This window comes from Apteryx rowi, unplaced genomic scaffold (assembly GCF_003343035.1).
Source record: "Apteryx rowi isolate R43461 unplaced genomic scaffold, aptRow1 scaffold_220, whole genome shotgun sequence".
NCBI classification, from domain to species: Eukaryota; Metazoa; Chordata; class Aves; order Apterygiformes; family Apterygidae; genus Apteryx; species Apteryx rowi.
Genome location: NW_020448531.1, coordinates 395330 through 417779, shown reverse-complemented (window position 1 = coordinate 417779; position 22450 = coordinate 395330). Strand labels below are relative to the sequence as shown.

Here is a 22450-nt window from a genome sequence, read left to right as displayed (position 1 = left end):
AGGAAAACACTGAAGATTTGGGGTCTCGGAGCACTAGTCTGCCCTAAAAACAGCAACAACACCCCACGACTACTCCTGCTGCTTAGCTTTTGAGGCAAGGACCTGCAGCAAGTCACTCTATACCTTGGTGTGCATCTTGCAGAAGCTGCTTTTATTTCTCATCCGAGTGGCCAGGCAACAGGAGGCAGCTTTAACATAAACACTGTGCCCACAATGCAACTGCTCGCAGTCATTAGTGCGCTAGGAAGCAATTCAGCCTCAGTTCGCCCAAACATTTACTAAAAATCGACAGACAAACATTTGTGGAAACATCTTCAGGTCAAGCTCAGAACACCACAAACCTTAAGTTCTGTATCTGGGCAGAAATGAGACTTTGGTAGCTGAAGTCCCACTGCATTAAGAGAGTCACCGTACCGCTCTCCGCAATACTGGTACGAGCTCGTCTCAAAAAAAATCACTATTACGACAAAGTTCAGCTCCATTCCCTAAAGCAGCCTATGGTCTAATTGCTATATAAGCGGTCTGCATATCGCGAAAAGAATTCACAGTTCTTAACAGAAAACTCTATGTGCCACACAGATTATATTTAACATGTAGCCGTGTAAATGTAAACCAGCTATTAAATGCAAAAAACAGTCTACAAATTTTCTATGATTTTGTAATGACTTCAGAAGTGTTCAATGTCAAGGTGATCTTAGAGTAAGAATTATTAAAAAGTTTTTTTTTTTTTTTAACTTGCACAAAAATAACAGGTTTTTCTCTAAACATCTTTTACTAGTGTTGCTATTCTCTCATCAGCATATCCAGCCTAAAATTTCAAAAACAAAAACAAAACAAAAAACCCACTTCCCAGTTCTGCCATGACGATGCACATTCCTCAGTTTGCCCTGCAAAGTGACATCAGGTTTTTTTAATGTTCTGTTATAGTGATTCATAACTACAGTTTTCAGGATTGAACTAGACAGTTCGCTATGGAGTTAGTTTTTGTCACCTCTGAGCTGGCCAGGGGAATTCTACCAACCTCACGTAAGAGGCAGCTAAAGAGGAATAATAAAGTCAAAATAATTTAATTAAAAAAAAAAAGGGCAAAAAAGCAACCTTTTAATAAGGTCACCATCTTTACACTTATTTAAGCTAAACTCTTCATCATTTAGTAGCTCACAGTAAAGGGACTTTTTTTAATCGAGAGAAGTGGGAAAGGAGAGCAGCTGTTACCAGAAGCACATGGCCTGACTTCAGCCTAGCACTACAGGTTGTGACCTTTCCTAAGGTATGGATTCTCCAGCCCCATCAACCTTCAGAGACATTAACTAGCGATTAAAACCTGTTTGTCCAGTGTTTGACTCAAAAATAAAACCTTTCACTTACAAATCACTGCAATTTTATTTAAACTTCTATTTGATATGGGCAGATTTGAACAGCAGCATTGCAGACTGCAATCACATCCTTCCCCCCTCCTCCCATTAAACGTTTGCTTCTTATGAGAAAAGGGATCTAGGTTGGTTCATTTATTTTAGTGCAAGAACAGCAAAATTAACATCTTCAGATACTCAGTCACAACAACAATCAGCTTTTCTAGCACCACATGCTGTGTATATTGTAATACAGGCGATTCCTTCTTTTTCTGTATTTTAAAAAGCGTAAGAGAAGGCCGGCTTTCTGCGCACACGGGCTATCCGAACTGCATTTAGCATCACTTCCCTACAAGAAGTACCATACTTAGGATTCATATTCATACACATATATATTCTTTACAGCCTCAGAAAGTTCATCGAGCGAATTAGTGTAAGTAGATACAAAGTACAGGGTACCCAAAGAAAGATTCTGAACAACCAAGCAATTTTCTTATTTATCAACTAACACCCTAATTCGTGTAAAAACTTTAAAATGGTATTAACTCTAAGGTCCACTTCTTTGGATTTAAAGAGCTGTATGTAGAGGGTACTACTTACAGCCACTAAATGAGGAATTTGTTTGACCTGAATTCTCCCCCCAGTTTTATGGATCTATTTTTGTGTAGAAACTACCGGGCAGGAAGTCTGCTAATGACTTATGTCTGGGCTTTGTATCACCAAAAAAATCACAGAGATTCCTCAAGTGTTGAATATCAGTTTAAATACCAGTTTCGATTAAGGTCCATAGCATTTGGATAAAAAGTTGAATTGGAAAAATAAGATAGTATTTATACACATGCCTACAACTTCCCAGAGCTATATTTTTCAAGTACTTTATGGTGATAACTCACTGAACAAGAAAGCAGATCAAGAAACTTCCATGAGTGTGTTCAAGATGTCTAAGTGTGGTACAACTATTCTCTGTTATTCCCGTTCCTTCATCTCTGACTCATTCCATTAGCAAGGTTTTTGTTGTTGTTGTAGTTTTGTTTGTTTGTTTTTTTACAAGTCCATTTAATCTTTTGGTCTCATGAAAGATGCCCCCTCCCCCCCCAAAAAATAAAAAATCACTGCACATTTAAACTTTGGAAGTTGCACCCCCCAAGATCATCCTTCCCCTCCAAACTCCAAAGCACTGCTTTGCACAGATTTGGGAACTTATGTAAGAAATAGCCATACCAAAAAAGCAGCAGTACTTAAGGCTTGCACCACAACATTAGTTCTAAAGTTGACGCTGGTAAATCACAGTAAATCAAATTTGTAAAATTATGAGCAGACACGTCAATATTTACACCAGAAAAATGGAGATTGAAAGAAAAGTGAAGACCAGAAATCCTTAAACTAGATCACCTGAGCCTTGGCAACACATATTTTGGAGAACAATTGTTGGATAAACCCTTAAGCTTCCATTAAAAATATTCTTCATTTGATTCTACAGTGAGGTAGGCGAGTATCACTACACACACCATAGCTGATCAAGACTGTTTTCCACTGTATTACTTGTAGCTGCACAACTATATCATTGTCAGAGCTAAAAAAGTATCTGCTGAAATTTCATTTTCATTCACAATTTTTCTTTTGGGAATTGTGCAAATGATCAAAATATATAGAATTCTCAAGGGAAGAATTTTTGTGCACTTTCTTTGTACTTCTCATCTTATTCAAGACTGAAAATACTGTGCAGCTGTTGCAAATGCCTGGTTAAAAGGAAGTGAAACTTCTCTGTTTGTCCATTTGTAAGCTAGGGAGATTTACCTACTTTGGAGTGTTGATTAACTGCTAAGTGAAAGGCGACTTTTGATTAAGACACAGGAACTGAATACAGATTCAAGTTCAGTCTCTGAGCTCTACTACAGACCTTCCTCATCATCCTGTGCAAGACAGGAGCAGAGGTGCAAAAACAGCAAGATGATTCCACCTCTCCTACCCCGCCTCCCACTTTTTATTAACAAATCTGTGATGGGGTTGAAAATGTCTATGCCACATTAGAGATTACTATGTCAGACACTTATCTATTAAGAACTCCTACCTGTCAGTGAAGTTCATGGGTTCCAAGTGGAATCCGGTCCAGTCCTGGTGGCTGAAAGTGATTGCAACAAAGATCCTGAGGGGAAAGACAAGTACTTCAGTATGCTTTGGGTGGAATGCAGGTGAGATTGACAACAGCCCCACCAAAAATAGAAAATGACACCAAATGCATTAGATTTTTTTTTTCCTTATGAAAAATATTATTCAAGTAATCATTCAAATTTCACTTTTGCAAGCTTGCAAGAGAAGTAGTAGAGTTATCCATTGCCAGCTTGTATCCAAGTGGAGAGAGAGCAATCAAATACCAAGAATGTTAATGTTGGGGAAAAAATCCACACTAACTGCTCTGATATGGGAATTCTTGACATCTTCATCTGAAAAATGCTCACGCATGGGACAGTAATCCTTAAATTTAGCTACCTGTTTGAAAGATCACAAGACCACATCCTATTATTTGGAAAGGAATGACAGATTAGGCCTGTGTTCAAATGCTTTTAGATTAAAAAACAAAAGCACTCACAAAAATATTTGAAAGTTACCGTATTTCTTACTCCATATTGCTTTATTTTTTGCATCTTACATTAACATTTTAGGAAGAATCCAGCTGCTTTTTGATTAGCCATTGTTTGATCCAAACACCTGCTGGAACCAATATTCCAATTTGTAACTGATCATTTCCCTTGAGGTAGAAGAGACCGACACCTGCATTTATCATTATAACGGCTAGTACCGCAGGAGCTTGCTCTAGGCAAGTCTTGAAACAGTCACTGTCCAACCTCCCCATTTTACTTAGCAGGACAAAAGCAGTATAGGGTCATATGTGCATGTAGAACACTAATTGAAGACGCATCTTTAAAAAGAAACCTGGTCACTCCTCCTCAGATTGATTGTGACACTAGCTAGAAAAGCATGCTGTTTTAAAGACAAACACTAATAAAAATAAATGTCTTGCTTCACAAAGGTTTTCAGCTGCTTTCAGCTTTTATTGTGTCCAGCAAACCAGCAGACCCACTGCAGCAGCATTTTAATAGCGGAGACAAGCTAGCGAGATGCAGCAAACAAGGCAGTATTTGTCCAGCAAGCTAGACTCGGGCAGTTTAGTCTACTAGGGCTTAATGGCATGAAACTGATAATGGCCAAAAAAGACTTGTAGCTTGAACAATTTCTTGAGGACAAAAATCAAATTGAGAAGTCTTTGTACTTAGCTATCCAGCTCAAGGTCTTCCCTGTTGCCCGATGAGAGAGCCTGTTCTTAGGCTGCTTTCCTCGCTGCCCCTCCTGCCCAACGCATGCACGCCAGCAAGTCTTACTCTTAATTTTCGCTCTGCAGTATCACATAGCTAACAGCCTCACACCGAGAAGTTACTCTGTGGAAGTAACCTAGATCTTAATTTCTAGTTCATCAGTAGCAATAACGTTCAGAGACGCAAGCGAAGAGAGTTGGCTTTGGAACTGGCACCGCAGTCACGTGCATGCTCATACATGTAGCTCCGTTCAGCTTATACGGTGACAATTTCGTGTCTTTACTTAAAGGACATCAGAGCAAGTCTTAAAGCCAACCTGAAAATACTGGCTAGAAATGGCTGCAGGTTTTGGTGGGATACCACCACCACGCACGCTCCATAACGTGGAGGAAATTAACTGTCCCCACGTTACTGGTCACATCCGAGAACACACCACAGTTCTCAGTGGAAGTTTCCATGAAGTCACGCATCAAGCCGGGGGGGGGGGGGGGGGGGGGGGGGGGGGGGGATGACTTCTTAGGGAAGTGTTTTCCTATAGGAGAGCGCAGAGAAGCAGATAAACACAGGAACATGCTCCGTTAGGGTGGCTCACTTCTCCTGCAGTTAAAGGGCTGATGTTAGCAGGGCTTGACTCAGGCCGGAAGAAAATACCCAGAGGTGAAGACAATATCAGTTATCTCTAAATTAATAGAAAACAAAACAGGAAGATTCTTTGGTTTTATTGTTCTGCCACAGGATCCCACTCCCTTTTGCTTGTTGTTTTGAAGGGAAAGGAGGAGGTGGGTAAGGGCAGGATGCAGAAGAAAAATCCGTAATACAGAGCATGGGCTCCAGAACAACTTCTGTTTGCCCACGCTTGTTTTTGCTTTACAAAAATTATTTTGTAATCCTGCACATACAACATTTGAGATTCAAACATTCCTTTTTCCCCCTCTATGAAAACACTGAGGGAAGAACCTGCCAGTGAGTGTTCACGGGCAGTTAGAAAACACAGTAAAAAAAATCAACTACTTTTGCCATACTACTGAATCGGCAATTACCTGCGTCAGCAGCACAAACTTGGTCAAYCTCCTCCCCCGCTTATCACACAGCCTGCTTTTATATAGCACAAAGCGAATGCTAAGATAACCATAATTTTAGCTGCAAGTATTCCACAGCACTGTGCACATGGACACGAAACTGGTATCAGCTTTTGGGGCAGACTCACCACGGCTGGACTGTAGGTGGAGCACAGTAATTGATGCGCTCTGGCTGCCAAGACAACTCCTTGGAAGCTTGGCCTCTTATTTCTGCTAAGCCACCAAGAATTCTGAGTCATTTCCCTCCTCAAAAAGTTTCAGAACTATTTTCTTTTGTCCAGAAGGCAGGACAACTGCTCAGCAACGTCTAGTCCTCCTCTCTGAGCACAGGAAAAGCGCTGCTGAAGTATCACGCTTCTCCTAACGTGTCCCRTCTGCAGATCAAACCGTTGGCGTTTACTTGGTCAATAGGCTAACGAGCTCAGAGGTCATCTTGTTCCAAAAGCCGTAAGATTGTGCCCGGTACATCCTGTCTGTTTGACTATTTTAAGTAACCTAAAAGGTTCCAATAGGTTAAACAAGTTGCTACGAAAGTGCAGATATAGAAACTTAATATATGGACACGCAACTGTGCTCTGGGCCCTGATTAGCCATCTAGAGGGTAGGCCTTACTAATTATAGCTCATCCTATTAGCCCAATGCCTTGCTAATTAGTAGCCAATTGTAAACCATTGCTACCGCTACTTCAAGGCCTTCACAAGGATTCAAAGGAGCTGCAAAAGCGACGGAAAACAAGACACCTAAAAATACTGCAGTGTTTCCATGCTGCTTCTCAAGCACCTGGCTCAGACAYGAACAAACACTTCTTTACCATTAAAAGCCTACAAAAAGTAATACGCATAACAGACCCGACTATTAACAAGAACTACTACACAACCCTATTAACTGGTAGTTATGACACTACTGCAACGAGCAGGAAGCCACAAGTTGTAACACGGCAGGAAAAAAAAAAGGGATTTATTCTGCCTCGTGCAAAGATATTGCTGAATTGCCCTAATAAAAGTACCAGGCAGAGGGGGGAGGATCACCCAGGCTTCGGCTCCGCGCTGGATCCCCGCTGCACGCYGGGCAGCCTCCCCTCATCCCCGCGTGAAACCGCTCGGTTTTCTCCGGAGGAGGAAACACAAGGTATCTCTCTGGCCCCGAGACAACCTGCATTTTTCGAAGTCTGCCCCGATAGACAGGAATACAGTTAAACTCGAACTGGCTCGGCAGCAACTTCACGTCAGAATTTTTCAGGATTTCGAACAAGCTCAACATAGGTAAAAAATCATTCCTTCCGATTTGCTGCGAACGTGCAAAGCCTAAGTTACCAAATCATTTTGCTGAGGTTCTAGCCAGCCTCCATTTTTAATGAACTGTAGCATTAAACTCCCATAGTGCTAGTGTCATGGGACTAAAATAGTTTTCATCTTGCGAGGACACTAGAACAGCAGTTTAACCGCTTCACTGCTGCACCATGTTCACTGCGAGGGACCGGGGCCACGGCTACGGCGCCGACCCGCATTCGGCGTGCGGAAGTTTCCACCGAAATCCAACAGAGGGTTGGCAAAGAAGCGTCCGGGGAGGCAACCGGTGCCGCGGGGCGAGATCCAGCCCTGGCTCTCGCGCAAGTTCCCTCCGTGGTCCTGAGCGAAACRCTAAGCTCGCTCCGCCGCTCGCCTCCCTCCTATTCCCACATCCGTGGGACGGGAAGTTCAGATTCACAGCAAACATCACTGAGGGGGAAAAAAAGGTTAAAAGGTTCGTAAGAGGATTCTCAAAAGGGTTATTTTTTTAAAGCATCTACTCGGGGAATCTCATAGGAAGAGGCAGGCAATTAAACAGTTAATACTCGGAAGTGAAACTCTAAACAGCAGCTAGTAGGTTTTAACACTACTTCTATTAGAGAAAGAGTCACTACAGAAGAATACTGGCGCAGGGTTCGACAAGCGAGTTGCATTTATCAGCACGCTTCGGTTTAACGCTGCCGTTCGCCGGGAGTGCTGAAGGCAGACGGAGCAGGCAGCCCTGCAGCGCGGACACCGCCGTGCCCGCAGGTCCCGGATCGGCTCCTCAGCAGTTTAGGAAAATTAAGTCTCTAGCCGCTGTTTTTAAGGTTAGCCTTCCAAGTTAAACAGTACAACACTTCTTCAATTTCATAACCTCCTGACCACCTACCCCAAACCCTCCGGAAGACGGCAAGTAAACTGCACTTATTCAGCCCCATAAGCACTGCTGTGCTAAACCTAAGGGGTGAGGAGGGGGAAGGCGGCAGCGCAACGCTACTCGCTGTTCAATTAAGACAGACACCTTGTTGCTTTAGAATCGCTTTCAAAGGTTTAACATCTCATTTAAAGGGAATCTCGGTTCTCATTCTGAAAAAATCAAGTTTTTAAAAGCATAATAAGCAAAATATTCAAGAAATTAAACAGGCACTGGATGGAACATTACCTTCTTCCAACTCACCAGATCTCACTGGCGGAACAGAAATCAGATCTATTTTTTTTTTTTTTTTTAGAGCCTACTTTGTCACTTAATGAAGTTTCATAACCATTATATAGAAAAAAAGAAAATCATAGATCAGAACACTAGGGACCACATTTTTAGGAACATTATCGAAACCTATCAACACTATCTAAAAAAAAATATGATCCGGTAAAGTAAAAAAAGATTTTACATGCAAAACAAGGTTTTAAAAATATAATATTTTCAGAACACAACAGGCTATGGACTCTACAAGTTTCCTGGCATGGAAACTCTGACACAGGTACCATAGTTTGGGATTACTGCTGTACCTACCTCCTCCAACAACTGAGATAAGAAAACTTCTGTACTTTTTGGAAGGCTGAGTGAATTGGTCAGCAGAAAAAGGAGTCACATTTCAATTTAAATATTGACACACAAGGGGCTAGCTTCCGACACATTTGTTCAGGCCTTACTTCCATGAGCATTTTTGAGTACAGGAGCAAAAATACAGGAGCAAAGTACAGGCCTCAAAGCTCTTACAAGAGTATCAAATTGGCTTTTCAAGCACATGCAATATAGAAAAATATCACTTGAAAACATTTTTCTATGCTCCAGAAATACAGATTCCCCCCACCTCCATTAACAGAATACTAGGAAGAATCATTAGAGGGAAGGGATAGATACGGTGCATGCGTTAATACAGTGTAGGTGATCATCACGGCATGGAAGGGCGCTCCTCTAGCTTTTTACGGATGTCCCGATCCATTCTGTACCTGACATATGTTGGTAGTACACCAAATATTCAAAAAATTGCTTTCTAGCTTCTTCCACGTGCCCAAAGCATCTGAAACATCCTGCACGCACAGGATTCAGCTTTCGCCGCCCCGCACTGACGCGCCCCACCTTGTAGCTTTAGGAAGGAARAAAGCTCCTTTCAGACACACATTGATACTACCGCTACCGGTTTATTGTATACAAGTCAGATTCCAAATAAAACCTTTTACAAAGTAAGAGCCTCACCACTGACTCCGGAGTCCTTGCACCAGAGGTAACACACACCTCCCGCGCCAAGTCATCCATAGTATTCATGCTTCCAGCCTTCAGGTCAACGGATGTGTTTGAGGGGCAGGAAAACCAATATCAACCCTTTATTTAAGCCAACCCGTAGCAGGGGGATCATATGCTTTGCCAGTAGGCTAGGGAATCATTTGAGACAACAGCAGAAATTCGGATATAGAAAGATTATTTACTGGCAASAGCTGCTTCTCAAGCATGTCACCTCAGCATATTCATTCTTTGGAGAATGCTTATTTTCCAGCATTTACTCTCTATTGGATGCCAAGCGACAAGGGCTGCCAAATCATGTGGAAATGCACATAGGCCTTCAAGGAGAAACGCTGTCTTTACTTTGGATCTGGGAAAGAGTATCGGCTACTATCTACTAATTACGCTATCTGCAAAGCGCTCCGTACACATCTTTAACTTACCAGAGCTGGAGTTCAGCTCTGTTATGTCCTCTCAAATCCTACTACTCGCATACTCCCGTACAGGAAATTCTGAAGTCACAGAATATGTTTCCTCCAGAAAATYCAAGCTGAGCCTTTTAAAATCACTGGTATAATCTAATCTGTTGAAATCGAAACATCGTTGTTTTGAGACCAAAGTGCAAATGCATTTTGATTTCTCCTATTTGTAGTCTGGAATATCTCAGTGGTAATTACATTATCAAACTCCTTCCTCCCTCTCCAAACAAGCAACCGTTTTAATCAATCTACCTAGCTTTTACTGAGATTACCCAGAATGCAGTCAAGTGCAGATACCTGAAAGATTCAAAGATAAAGAGGTTTCCAGTAGTGCAGTTGGGGGGGAAAAAAAAAACAAAAAACAAAAAACAAACATCACTAACTGGAATTTTTTTCTTCCTGGAAGCTTGCTACTCAAGACCTTGCAAATCTGGCTTTCTGTAACCAGAGCCTGGAATACCCAATTACTACTGTCCTGCTCAGCAGTTTGCAAAGCTGAAGCGTACACAGCAAATGCAACAATTTACAGATGCTACATGGAAAAACGCAACACTGACTAACGCTGTGCGGAGTCCTAAGTCAGCACAAAATGGAGTGCGTTTCTTTGCAGGTTGATTCAGAAGATCAGGCAGGCTCAAAATACCCAGATCACGATTTGGTTGGCTACTCATGAATAGAAACACCCATGATTGTCTAGGGTTGCACCACTACGGGCTCTAGCAGAGGCAAGCATGCAGCTTGCTTTTCACTCATAATACAATATATGTCTTGAAATGGGAGGGGGACGGGGGACACGTAGCTTCCCCAAACCTATGAAAAAGCAATTTCCCCAAAAGTCCAGAGAAAAGTGTCTTAGAGTGGTTAAGTTTCATAAAATGAAGGAAAATGTTATAAAATGAGTAACAAAAGCTGGTATTTTTAGATGAAGTTAACCTTAACACAACTCTCTTTGGGTAAACCAATTTTGTTTGAACTATTTGGCTAATTTGCTCTGGTTTTGACAGGTGTATTCCCTTGTATAGAAGCAGCTCAGCAATTTTATGTTCTCACTCAAAGGAACAAAGAGGTATGACGAGGAATTAGGAAAGTCCTTGACTAAAGGAAGTACTGACTTGTGTAATAGCAAGAAAATATTTGCATCGTTAATGTTACAATTAGTATTTTAAACCGTGATATAGTTACAGAAGTATCTCTTTTCATTATTATTTTAAGCAAATAAGAGAATGGGAAGTCAGAGAAATGAAGAAACCACTGAGTAAGCGGCACTGGATCTTCAAAAGAGCCAGGTCTAGGTCCAAACAATTTTATGCATCTGTTTCACATCTATCCAAATGAATCTTCATAATTACTGTATGGGTAACTTAAGTCATTAAATCAAAATCTTAGCAAGAGGCTGACTTGCAGTAACAACAACAACACCCTGCATGTTGGAGACAATAACTAAGCAGCAGATGTGAACAAAATAGTGTCTATTTTAAGAAGAGGAACTATAGTATCTACTGTTAAGCGAAAGGAGAGAACACCAAGAACTAAAAATAGATTTAAGATTTTTGGTTTGGAGGTTCTTTTTTTTTGTATGTATCACAGTTCAGTTATTCTATATTCACAGACAACTATATTGATCCTCACCCAGGGCCAAGTACTACTGGGCGTGTAGGAATGGGTCCTATCTGTAAAATATCCATTTTGTAAGGCCAATGACGCTGCTTTTGTGACTTCTGACACTACAGAATAGACAAGTTCCACCTTTCATTCAAGGTGACTGGACCTGTCCAACTATTCTCTACACTGAGTAGTTGCAATGAACTGGTGTTAACGAAAGTATAATCTCATCAGCCCAACAGTGCAGGTCTCTATGGATAATTGCATAAACACGTTTTGCAAGAACTTGAATTACTATCTTCTATTTTCAGAAGTATTTAATAATTTTGACAGAAGAGGTAGGAGGCAGCATTAGGAAATGCATTTGCAGAACTGTTTGGCCAAGTATTAAACATGGGAAGAGAGCTGTGCGTGAATTTATCACCTCTTTCACAGGGCACCCGACAACTCCAAGGCAAAGAAGCGAAAAGCTCCGTATCTCCCATTAGGGTGGGGGGAAGAAAAGCAGGTGGTAAATTGTTATTTCTACCTCTGGTGGAAAAATGCGTCTTCCTTTCATCAAGTATGAAGTGTCTCTGTATTCGCCGTGTTTGTTGGGGGCCTCCTTTCGTCTCCTCCAGCAAGGCGCCCCGCTGCAGCGAGGCTTTGCCTGCRTTCTGCAGGTAGTTCGCGCTTCCAAAGTGCCCGTGACTTTAACTGGGCAACCTGGCATCAACTAAAACATGCAACGTTTTGCCTTCTTTCTCCATTTAACAGAAGGAAGCGTTTGACTCCTTCTGAATAATTCGGTTTGTGCCCACCTGGCTTCAGCATCAGGTACTTGAAACACAGCAGTAAGATTTTTTTTTTTTTTTTTTTTTAATTCAAGATGCCATCTTGCACTAATGACACACATTCTTAATCTCAGCAGTAGGAGCACATTAATAACCCATAAGCTAATAATTTTGCAGTAGCAATTTTAGTTTCCCCAACTGTATTATTTAAAAACATAACTGAGKGTGTGTTTAGAGGCTGACACTGCTCAGAAATCCAAATAAGGGAATGAAACGGCAGCTTGGCAGGGACCCAGGGGCCACACCTATTTACAGGGGAAGCCGAGCACAGCCACCATCATTAATTCAGAGGCCTCAGAACACAGAACTTGATCTGGATGCACAGTGCATCCCCCCACCCGGGATCGAAAGGGGAGCTCTACACACCGAACATCACGAGCCGCGCTTGCTCGTAACCGTTTCTATATTAAAAGCAAGGGAGGTTGCAGGTCAAGATGTTTAGCCCTTGGTCCTGCAGTTAGAAGGCAAAAGGAACAAAGGTGTCATTGTCACCCGCCGGATCGGGGCGGGGGAGGGTATGGATTTTATCTCGAGCAAGCCTAACCACTAGTAACAAACCTGCCAGGGTCCCTTGACCCAGAACAAGCAGAAAGTAAACAGATTTAAAAGATGAGTAACATGAAATTCAGACTCTCAATTACCTAAGCTTTTCATGTAAGACAACATCTATGAAAACGTAAGAGCATCCTGGGTAGAAAGCAACCAGAGGTGTCACAATTATAACGAATGGCATTTTGGGAAGGAGATATTCTTATGAAGTTTGTGTAGTTAAAAGTCCTAAGGGTTCGTTAACACGTGCACTATTAAACTGAGCCTTATTTAATTGCTTCTATGGCCTTCACCATCACAAATCTCAGGCACCTCACAGAAATATACCCTGCTGTAAGCTCACCAGGCAGCACTGTAACGGAGAGGGTTCATGCGCTTTTGCTCTTTTCTGTCAACTAAAGTCCTGGCTGCTTGCTTAGCCATTACCTTCAGGTTTAAAAAATAAAAAAAATAAAAAAAATTGGGGTCCAACAAAAGAAATTAATACATCTTTCTATGGATAGCTTTGCTAAAGGAAGGAGAAAAAGCAGAAGAATCTTAAATGCCTTCAGCACCTACTAATGGAATAAAGATTACATGCAACAGGTTTGAAAGTGAATGGTGGCTCCCGGATGCCAGCTTTCCTGTAGCATAGAGAAACGCACGCTCAGCCCTGAAAAATTCATTTGGAGATGTCAAGCAAAAAGTTTACCTCCTTCAGAGCCGGCCAAAGCCTTCAGCTTTCCCAGCCACAAAACACTTTACGCATTCACGTGTACTATACACCAGACCATCCCCAAAGACACTGTGCTTTCCGCCTGTTATTCTAAGATGCTGATTAAAGTGGTTTCTTTCTCGACTATTCATCAACCTTCCCACACAGGATATTTGCAAAATACATTACGACCTGTACGACCAAGCTTCTCTTGGTGATCTTCCCGTCTGACCTTTTTGAAGCATACCTGCCATGGTAGCACACAAACAGTAACAGCCCCGTGCATAAGCAACCTTTCGTGAATTGCAAGACACATGAATTTAGTGTCGTCCTTAACTGTAAGTGCTACCTACTATCTCGGAGCATAAATTTAATGAAAATAAGAACCTGGATTATTCTAGAGCTGAGCTACTTAAAGTTATGCCAGGATTATTCTTCAAGTTTTATTCAGAATGTCACCTACCTTCTCTTTCGGAAAAAGCTATGCCTTACGAGCCAATGAAGTCTCTTCACAGTATCATCTATTTTCAAGAATAGGTACAGAAAAGCTGTTATGAATGTCATCTTTTTCTCCATGTCTACAGAAGTAAATCTGAATTTAAGAAAGGCTTAAGACATGAACCTATGTCACATTCATAGAGTTAACTAAGGCACTAAAGGTACACTTTTTCCTATTGCATGTATGGTCCACAGAACATCCTCAACGGTTCACAAGTACAACCCAGATTCAAGCAACAGATTGAGGGAACCTTTACTGTATAGACTCCATGTATAGAAGATACCAAAGGCAAGAGGTTTTACTATCAAGCACCTAAAATACCAAGTTCTTCCAACACTTGCAAGATTTTGTCATCTGAAATGACTAGACACTGGCTTTTAAAGAGTACATCTATCTCAGCCTATATCTGTAAGGATTTTTTCTTTTTTTCCTAAAGCAGAAAACAAAATTGAAAGTCCATACTCAACAGCATCCTACAGTGTCACATGAATACTGTGTCTGCCATTGGCAGATAGGCGATTTTACTATTATACAATGAAAAACAGAAAATTGTAGATTTATGTCGTATATGAAACTGAATATGCGGTTCACGTGTTTGTACATACTGTAACATTAGAGACACACGCACAATTGCAGTACCTAATTCTTTTGAAGACAGGATTTTCTAAGATCCTATTAAATATGAATGCTTTCAGTTTACTTCCTCTAATTCTTGCAAGCATCTCAAAGCCAGCGATCACATGGCTAGTTCAGCAAATGAACATACTGGTCATTACTAACAGACTACAGCAAGGAAGTTGTTCCTACTTACAGCAATAGGTAAATAAGCATTAGCCCGAAACCTAATGATGCAATTTTCTGACTAATTTTAATATGTGGAAAGTCTTCAATATTATATAGCGTAAATCAAACTAAGAAAAACTCACTACTGATGATCTTCAGCAATACTTCCCCTCCAAAGCAGTCACAAAAGCGACTTTGCTGCCGCCGCCGCCGCAGTTACGACTCCCTGCTTTCGATGGCATTCCGTGAGGTTGCCGGGGACCGTGTTCCAACAACATTCTGAGCATTTCCAGTATTGCTTTAACTACTGCTACTGACCGTTTTCAGCCACAGGGTAACTGCCTAGCGCACTTGGGATGTAGTTTAAGCAGCTACCACTCCCAAGAATCTCTGTATGTAGACTGAGTTAGGAAAGGATAAACAAGTTAAGCAAGCATCACTCAATTAGAAGTGTTTTACTGGATTAAAAAAATGGTTTTCCTGAATGCTAGCTTGTATAGTCTGATAGGTACTAAACCCACCTGTCTGTACCCCAAAGTGAACAAGAGAGATCCCATCCAAATCAATTTCAATACTAACTGAAAATGTAATCAAAGCTTCATTTTTTCCCCCAGAAAGCTACAAAATACCCCTTTCTTCTTTCCACTCCAGCACCTGACATTCTCACATATGAAGCCCTCATCTTAAACCTCTTGTTTATTTTGGATATTTAACAGAGGAGGGAAAAAGTAGGCTGCCTAGAGATAGCTCATTCTTACTTACATAACCTATCACTGCCTTCTTCATCTGGTCTCCCACTCAAACATAACTTCAAAACAAAACAAAAACCAGAACCTTTTCATTTGAGGTGCCACCTACCATTCGGAGAAGTTGTCATTACCCACTCTCATGGCTAACTTACTTTGAGTAACAAAATTTACTGTCAAAGAATTAGTAAATATGATAAAAGAGAGCTGAACCTTTTTCTGGGAGGTAAGGTAGAATATGTATTTCTATACCCCCTGCTAGAGTTTTCCACATTATTTATACAGTTAAACACCGATGATTGATTTTCACTTGAGGGGTTCCAAAAAAGAAGAAAATATACAGCCTTACTTGTTACTGGGTATTTTAAACATTTCTTCAGGTGTCTGATTTGACTTTTTAAATATCCATTTATATTCAGCTGAAAATACTGGAAGTGGGGGGGAGGGGGAGGAATAGTGTTTACCTCGTGCCAGGGCTTATCTCCTGCCTTGTGGGAGTGCTCTTTTACAGGCCTCGGGTTTTTGTTCCCATCCCTCCAGCTCCCATTCACACTGTCGGGGCCAGAGCAACAAAAAGCACATATCGCCATGGGTGACTGCAAGTGCCACGGACCGCTTCCCGATACGGCCCGGGCGACACGAGCCCGCGAGCGCGCAGCTGCCAGGACCAAGCAGAATGAGACCGGTACCAGTCTGAATTTGTTTTGGTTCGAGTTTACACAGGAATAAACCCAAATCAGAAAGCGATGCATAAGGCACCAGAACCAAAAGATGGAGCAGTTGCACACTGATGCCTTTCATTCTGCAGCAGCGTTCACTACCGGGCACAGTAAACTTGAATGAGGTTTCCTTGCTAATTATTAGTCACCCCATAACTGTCAAAGGAATTGGAGACCGACTCCTCTTCCAAACTTGGCAGAAGTAAAGCTTTTCAGGTAGAGCTTTATTTTAATGCAAAATTATCTGGAATGTCAAACTTGCAGATTCCCTAAAGAGACAAGTCTCAAAATCCTGTCCCCAAACTACCTTACCTGGCAGGTTACCCGGAAACAGTGACGAGAACTGCTTTACTTCTGGAAAATGCAGATATTTGTGTTTGTTCTTTGGGGCAAGAAAAAGGGGGGAAGCGAAGAGAGAGGGAAAGGAAACGGAGGTAGTAGAATGAATATAATCTGAAATGCTTAACTTGCTATAAGAATAAAAAAAGTCAGAAACATAATTTAGTAAGAAGGAATACAAACAGAACAGACTGAGATGAACTCAAAGATGTGTATTTTAAATAGTTCTTTGATACCAAAATGAGATCGGCTTACTTGAATCCCACAGAGTATTTCAAGACTCTCAACATTTTTCAGGCACAGAATTACTTAATATATTTTGCTTAATGCTAGCATCACCTGACCGGGCTTCAGAAGAACCCTAAATCGGCAAAGGACACCAGGTCTAGATCAGTATATGTTTGTTTCATATACAAAGCCGAAGTCAAAGGGAGCGGCTGACAAGCAACCTTGCTTTAAAGGACTAGCACAGAAACCCACGAAATCCACTGGCCTGCCAGGAAGTTGCGTCATGCTTCCGAAGGCCGATCTGGATCTTTTTTTTCAGAAAGGACATTGGTGGGAGGAGAAACAGCCTCCTGAAATTGAGCCTTTTTAAAAATAAAACACAAAATAAACACACTCGATCACAAGCTTCCGGAAGTCTTAGTTAAAACCATGCTACAGATTTATACGCTCAACCTTCCGGCTAGAAGGGACGATCTATCCCAACCAATCAATTAGACAGCACGTACAGAAGAACGTAATTCTATGGAGCTCGAAAAATTCATCTGACTAAAGTACATCAACTACCAAGACATGAAGTCTTGAATTAATGAATATAAGAGACAGAGGAAAAATAATCGCTTCCCTTGATCTAGGGATTTGCCAAACTCAATGTTAAGCATGTGATACTCCTAACCCAAATTTGTCTGGCCTTTGGTGTGTGTGACTGGCTGTTAAAATAAGATCCAGCAGAGTAAAATTTAAGTATTTGTATTTCCTAATATAACAAACTGACCATCACAGTTGGTGAGGTAAATCCATCCTCTCTTCTACCAGTAATTCTCATTTGAAAAGTGACATGATGTGAGGTTAAGGCATTTCACAGAGTTATAAGCTAAGGAAGACCATAATTAAAATAAGACTAAAGGGAATTGTTATAAGCCGCATTTTGTGTACTTCCTTTGTAACACACCATTATACCCATTTTGCAGATGGGGTAACCCATGCGTGGAGAGGTTTCAGGGACTTGTCCAAGGCAATACAAACTCGTCCTTCAGGAAAAGCAAAGGAAAAAAGGGAGAACAAGGTGCCCCAGCACACAGGACATGAGCTGGTCCTGAGCAGCATGCTTTTCAAGATGCGGTAACAGGAAGGAATAGCCCGAATCCAGCTACCATACTCCCAAGCTGCACTAGATCTAAGAGCACCAGCTTTACGCAGATACACTGCCAAGCAGTGCTATCCTGAGCTCAGGTTGCAATGCTGAAGCGTTTGCGTACCAATGCCCTTTTCTTTCCTCTTTGTCTTTATTATTGGTAGGATTTGAACAGTTACACATAGTAAGGTTTTCCATTTTCCGCCTTATTTCAACATGCGGATACAACACCACACTAACATTTTTGCAGAAGAGTCAATGCATCAGAAGTTAGATAGAGGTGGACGCAGTTTTCTTGTTAAACCTTGATTTTGTCCCGCATACATGCGTTAAGCCCTTGTATCACAAGTGGACTAATCATTTCTTTTTTCCAAAGGACCTCTTCATCACTCGTGAAGAGAATAAGCTGCGCCCACGAAGCGAGAGCCATGACGCTGCTCTCCTGCCTCGTTTGCTCAAGAAATCGAGAGAGGAGCAAGCGTTAGAGGCGTAGCGGGCAACAGGTTAAAAAACTCCGGCACAATAGGGAGGCAGCCTGTAATTAAGACATACAAAAGCTATGTGGGAGAATTCCTTTCGGCCCCTGCCGTAGCCACGGTCTCCTGAGGTGATGCTGAACGAGCCGCACAGGCGCGCACACGTGCGCACGCACAAACGTCTAAGTAAACACCAGCTGCTTACTGGGTGCCCCGCTGAAGACTCCCAAGACCTGACGCACCGAGAAGTCAAACACCAAAAAAACGCAATTAAGGACAATGAAAGCTAGAAATGCCGGCACCTTCAGCAGTCTGCGGTCTGGAAAAGGGTGGGGGGAAGGAAGAGGAGAAGTGCTGAACAACAAGAAGCCAACATAGGAAACTGCATATTAATAAACCTTAACCTTTGTTCTGTCACTGTCCTGTAATGCTTCCTTCGGGCAATTAGCTCTCAGTTTCTCCACCTGAAAATGGACATATGATTCATCTCACAACAAAGTTCACTGGTGCACGCAGGCCATTCAGACTAAGTGGTGCTAAGTGGCTAGAAAATATCGGAAAGAAATTAATAAGTTCATAAATTCCAGGTGCTGGGTTGTGCATTAGAAATAAAGCAGGAATTACTAACTGAATGGGGGTCAAAATATTCAACAGCTGTCCTATCCCCATGGAAAGGGATGCCACAGAAATACAGAAGTGAGGGGAGGGGGGAGAAGTGCCTTAAAAAACCAAAAACCCAAAAAACTCAAAACAAAGGTTCTCAAGTGAGTCTTTAAACCAATCAATCATAATATGAGTGCATAAACAAGCAGAATTAAGATTATCTATATATAAAATGCCAAATCCTAGCCTGTAAGTTTTAACAGCGCGAATCTAAACCAAGCAACATCTGTAGTAGAGGGAGAGCAGGGCCAGCCTGACAGAACGATCAAGAACAGACTTTCAAAGAAGAATATGCTGGAATGGCAGTCCTGGCAGTTTCTGGTCCATCCATGGTCTGTTCTTCTCCCAGGGCGTATTTTTTTGTAGTGATGGGCGAAGAGGAAGGAGTGCTCATCTACCATTTCTTTCAGTCAAGGAGATGTGCTAACTACATTACACTTCACATATCGGCCTACAGGCAGTATTCTGTGATACCTCAAACATGAATAGCGTTACACAAAAGCAAACGTTACCCTCCCAAGTCTAAAAGTAAGTCTACTATATTTTCGGATACCACAGTCCCCAGGAACATTCGGAGAGAGAAAAACAAGCAAACAAACAAAAAACCACAGTTGATTATTCTACGTTACTTAGATTATTATTGAAAAGGAAATAAATTAGAAGTCAGCAAGTGCCTATAACTGGGCTCTGTAATTGCTGGTCATTCTACAAAGAGGAATAAAACCCCATAGCAGCAAGTTAAAGAAACAGCTCATGAGCGCTGTTCATTTTGCTTTTACTTTGCAATGAAAGCTCAGCGTCCACACTTTAGTTCAGATGGGGAACGCACAAGCCAAATGCTTTCTTTCTAACTTTTTTATTCGGTGAACTATATGGCCAGTATCTATATTCAAGAACAAAAGCCGCTACCTGCACAGGTAGATTAGCACACACATGAACTCTGTAAGAACGCACAACTTTCTACCCCCAAGTTACATGAACCCGAGGCACAGTATTTTGTGAAACATGAGCAAAATAACCACATAATTACTCTCCCCTCAAAGCACTGCAGTAAGAAGCAGCAAGCCTGCTAACTTAAGCCTGAGAAAGAGCTTGTAGTTCGTATGTGCGTAAGCATTAATAAAAACAAACAAAAAAGCTCTGATGCCCAAAGATCTGAATTTTTAATTTCATAATAACCCTTAGCAACTACTATCAGTGAATAATATCTATGTATCACATCTATAAGTTTGTGGTCCAAAACATGAGTGAAAACATTCCGAATTTATATTCCACAAGACAGCCTTTTCCACTCAGAACTTATACCTAAAATGAGTGCTCGTTATCCAAGCAGAAAACCTGAACTTCGCTGACCATTACAGCCACCTTGTCAATTCTGTCCTTCCAAATCTCTTATATGGGATACCATGACTTTCGGTTGCTTGGCAGCTGGCCAGGGACTTCACAACATCGATACCATTTCAAGAGGTACAACTAAAAACCTAGGATGATCTCAAATATGGCCTCATCACACCTGAATGATGCTTTTCAGCACTATCCAAAAGATGCTGGGAGTTGACTTTCTTTAATTTTATCCCAAGCATCTTTGCCATCTTCCCCTTCTCCTCCTAAAAAGGGGCATAGCACCACTACTGCTGTCAGAAAATAAGCATGCTTGTAGCCTATACAAATCAGTAGGGCTAACGAAGAGCACACCCAGAAATAGAAGTGTAAGAGCATAAGACAGTAAGCCAGGAGTTCCTTCCACAATTATAGTGCCTTTGACAGCAAAGGGATAATTCCAGTTCAGATCTTAGTCCATACTGAGAGGTCTCTAGAAGGACCAAATGTTATATACACATGTAGCTGTCTGTCTGAAAAAGCAGTCCAAATCCATCATCGTGCCTTACATAAGTCTCAGAAACACTATATGACAGATTAGGACTGTCTGAATTTAAACCAACAATTTTAAACAGCTCCATAAATGACTGCTGGCCTGTAATTACTACAAGAAAGTCATAATACAGCTACATTAAATTACAATATTAGCATACTGGCCCAGCACGGTATGCCAACACTGTTGCATCATCACCTATTGATGTAACCTCATGAGAGGACTACGTAACATTGCTAGGAATGGTATTAGCTGCTCTTCTGTGCTTCTGCCTCTAAGGAAGGAGAAATATTTTCAGCTGTCTCCATCCCCCTTCACCAGCAGTTACCAAGTGATCACAGAGATACAACTCTTTCCTGCCAGCGAAACTCAGCAAGGTGGTTAAGTTGTTACTTCAAACACAGAACGTGGCCCTTCACGCTGATACACAATTCCATCAGAGCACACTAACCGCAACACATTCATTCTTTTTCCACGTGAGAGTGAGATAAAGATCAGTCTATTGCTTACCCACAGCCAGCATGTATAGGGGCATGCAACATGCAGGTTGTAAAAGCTAACCAAGCCATGCAGCCCTCCCCAATTTTCAATACCTGGTAGTTGGAAGAAAAAAGAAAAAAAAAAAGCATTTCCCAATCCTGAAACTTATTTTGTGATCCTGTTTGAGGCACTTAACCTTAAAGCCCTGCTGCCTTCAGCGTACAACACCCCCTTTTTGTTTTACGCTTCACAATCCAGACACACAGAACGCTATGCAAACAGCGAGTAATGAAGCGTGATGTGCAGGAATACTTAGTTCCGTAAGTGTCATAGTCTGCAATAGCTGCGAGGAGGCACTCGGGTTTAAACGCTGCCTTCTCTCCAACAAGCAGGTTTTCTCCACAAAGCTCTCGGTGCAATCCCCGCTTATAGAGCTCGAGGGCTTATCTGTATCCGTGCGGTCCCACACCAGCAGGTGTCACTGCGATATCACTGCCACGGGATCCCAGCAGGTACATTCCCAAGATTTTGTGGGACAGACCACTCCTTAACAGAGCCAGGCCCATGGACCTCACGTGTATGACAACACAGCACCCAGGAGGCCACTACACAGTTTCCTTGCACAGAAAAACAATACCTTTCATCACTTCTAAGTGCTCTTTTATTTCTTACTTTCTTCTTCAGTCTCCTGCTTCTGGTCCGCTACCATCTGGTCCTCTTCTCTAACTGCATGTCTCTCATGTTCCTGCTTCTTCCTACCCATGTTTCCTTTCACTTGAAACTCTGGTCAATAGTTTGTCTAGAAAGAAAGAAGGTTTCATTCTCTTCTCTTACTGATGTATGGCAGCTTCCAGCCTACTGGCATGTCACTTATTCCCGAAGGCCCCTCTTCTTTTTTTCACTTCCTGTATAACAGTCTCTAACAGGCAGCTCTGCTACCTCTACTTACTTCCAGCTGCATTTACAGACAGACAAGGAAGAGAGGAACATGAAAGCTGGACACCTGTAAAAGAAGCTGGGAATGAGAATTAGTGCCATGTCTGCAAATCAGTCCTCTGTGACAGTCAGCACTGCACTCATCGCCTTAGGAATCTCCGTCTTGGGGAACGGGAGTTTAC

At 41.8% G+C, this 22450-nt stretch overlaps 1 protein-coding gene across 4 annotated transcripts in view; it reads right to left on the bottom strand.

Moving 5' to 3' along the window:
* The window catches only part of GATAD2A (GATA zinc finger domain containing 2A), a 55359-nt gene extending 33211 nt beyond the window's left edge, over positions 1-22148 (bottom strand). The window contains exons 1-2 of one of the 4 annotated variants that reach the window (XM_026064798.1): positions 22005-22148; positions 3424-3498 (exon numbers count right to left, since the gene is read on the bottom strand). The gene's annotated coding sequence lies outside the window, so the exon portion shown is untranslated. The remainder of the gene's footprint in view (positions 1-3423; positions 3499-22004) is intronic. The other 3 variants (XM_026064797.1, XM_026064796.1, XM_026064799.1) reach the window with 3 other exon arrangements.
* Positions 22149-22450: the final 302 nt, after the last annotated feature.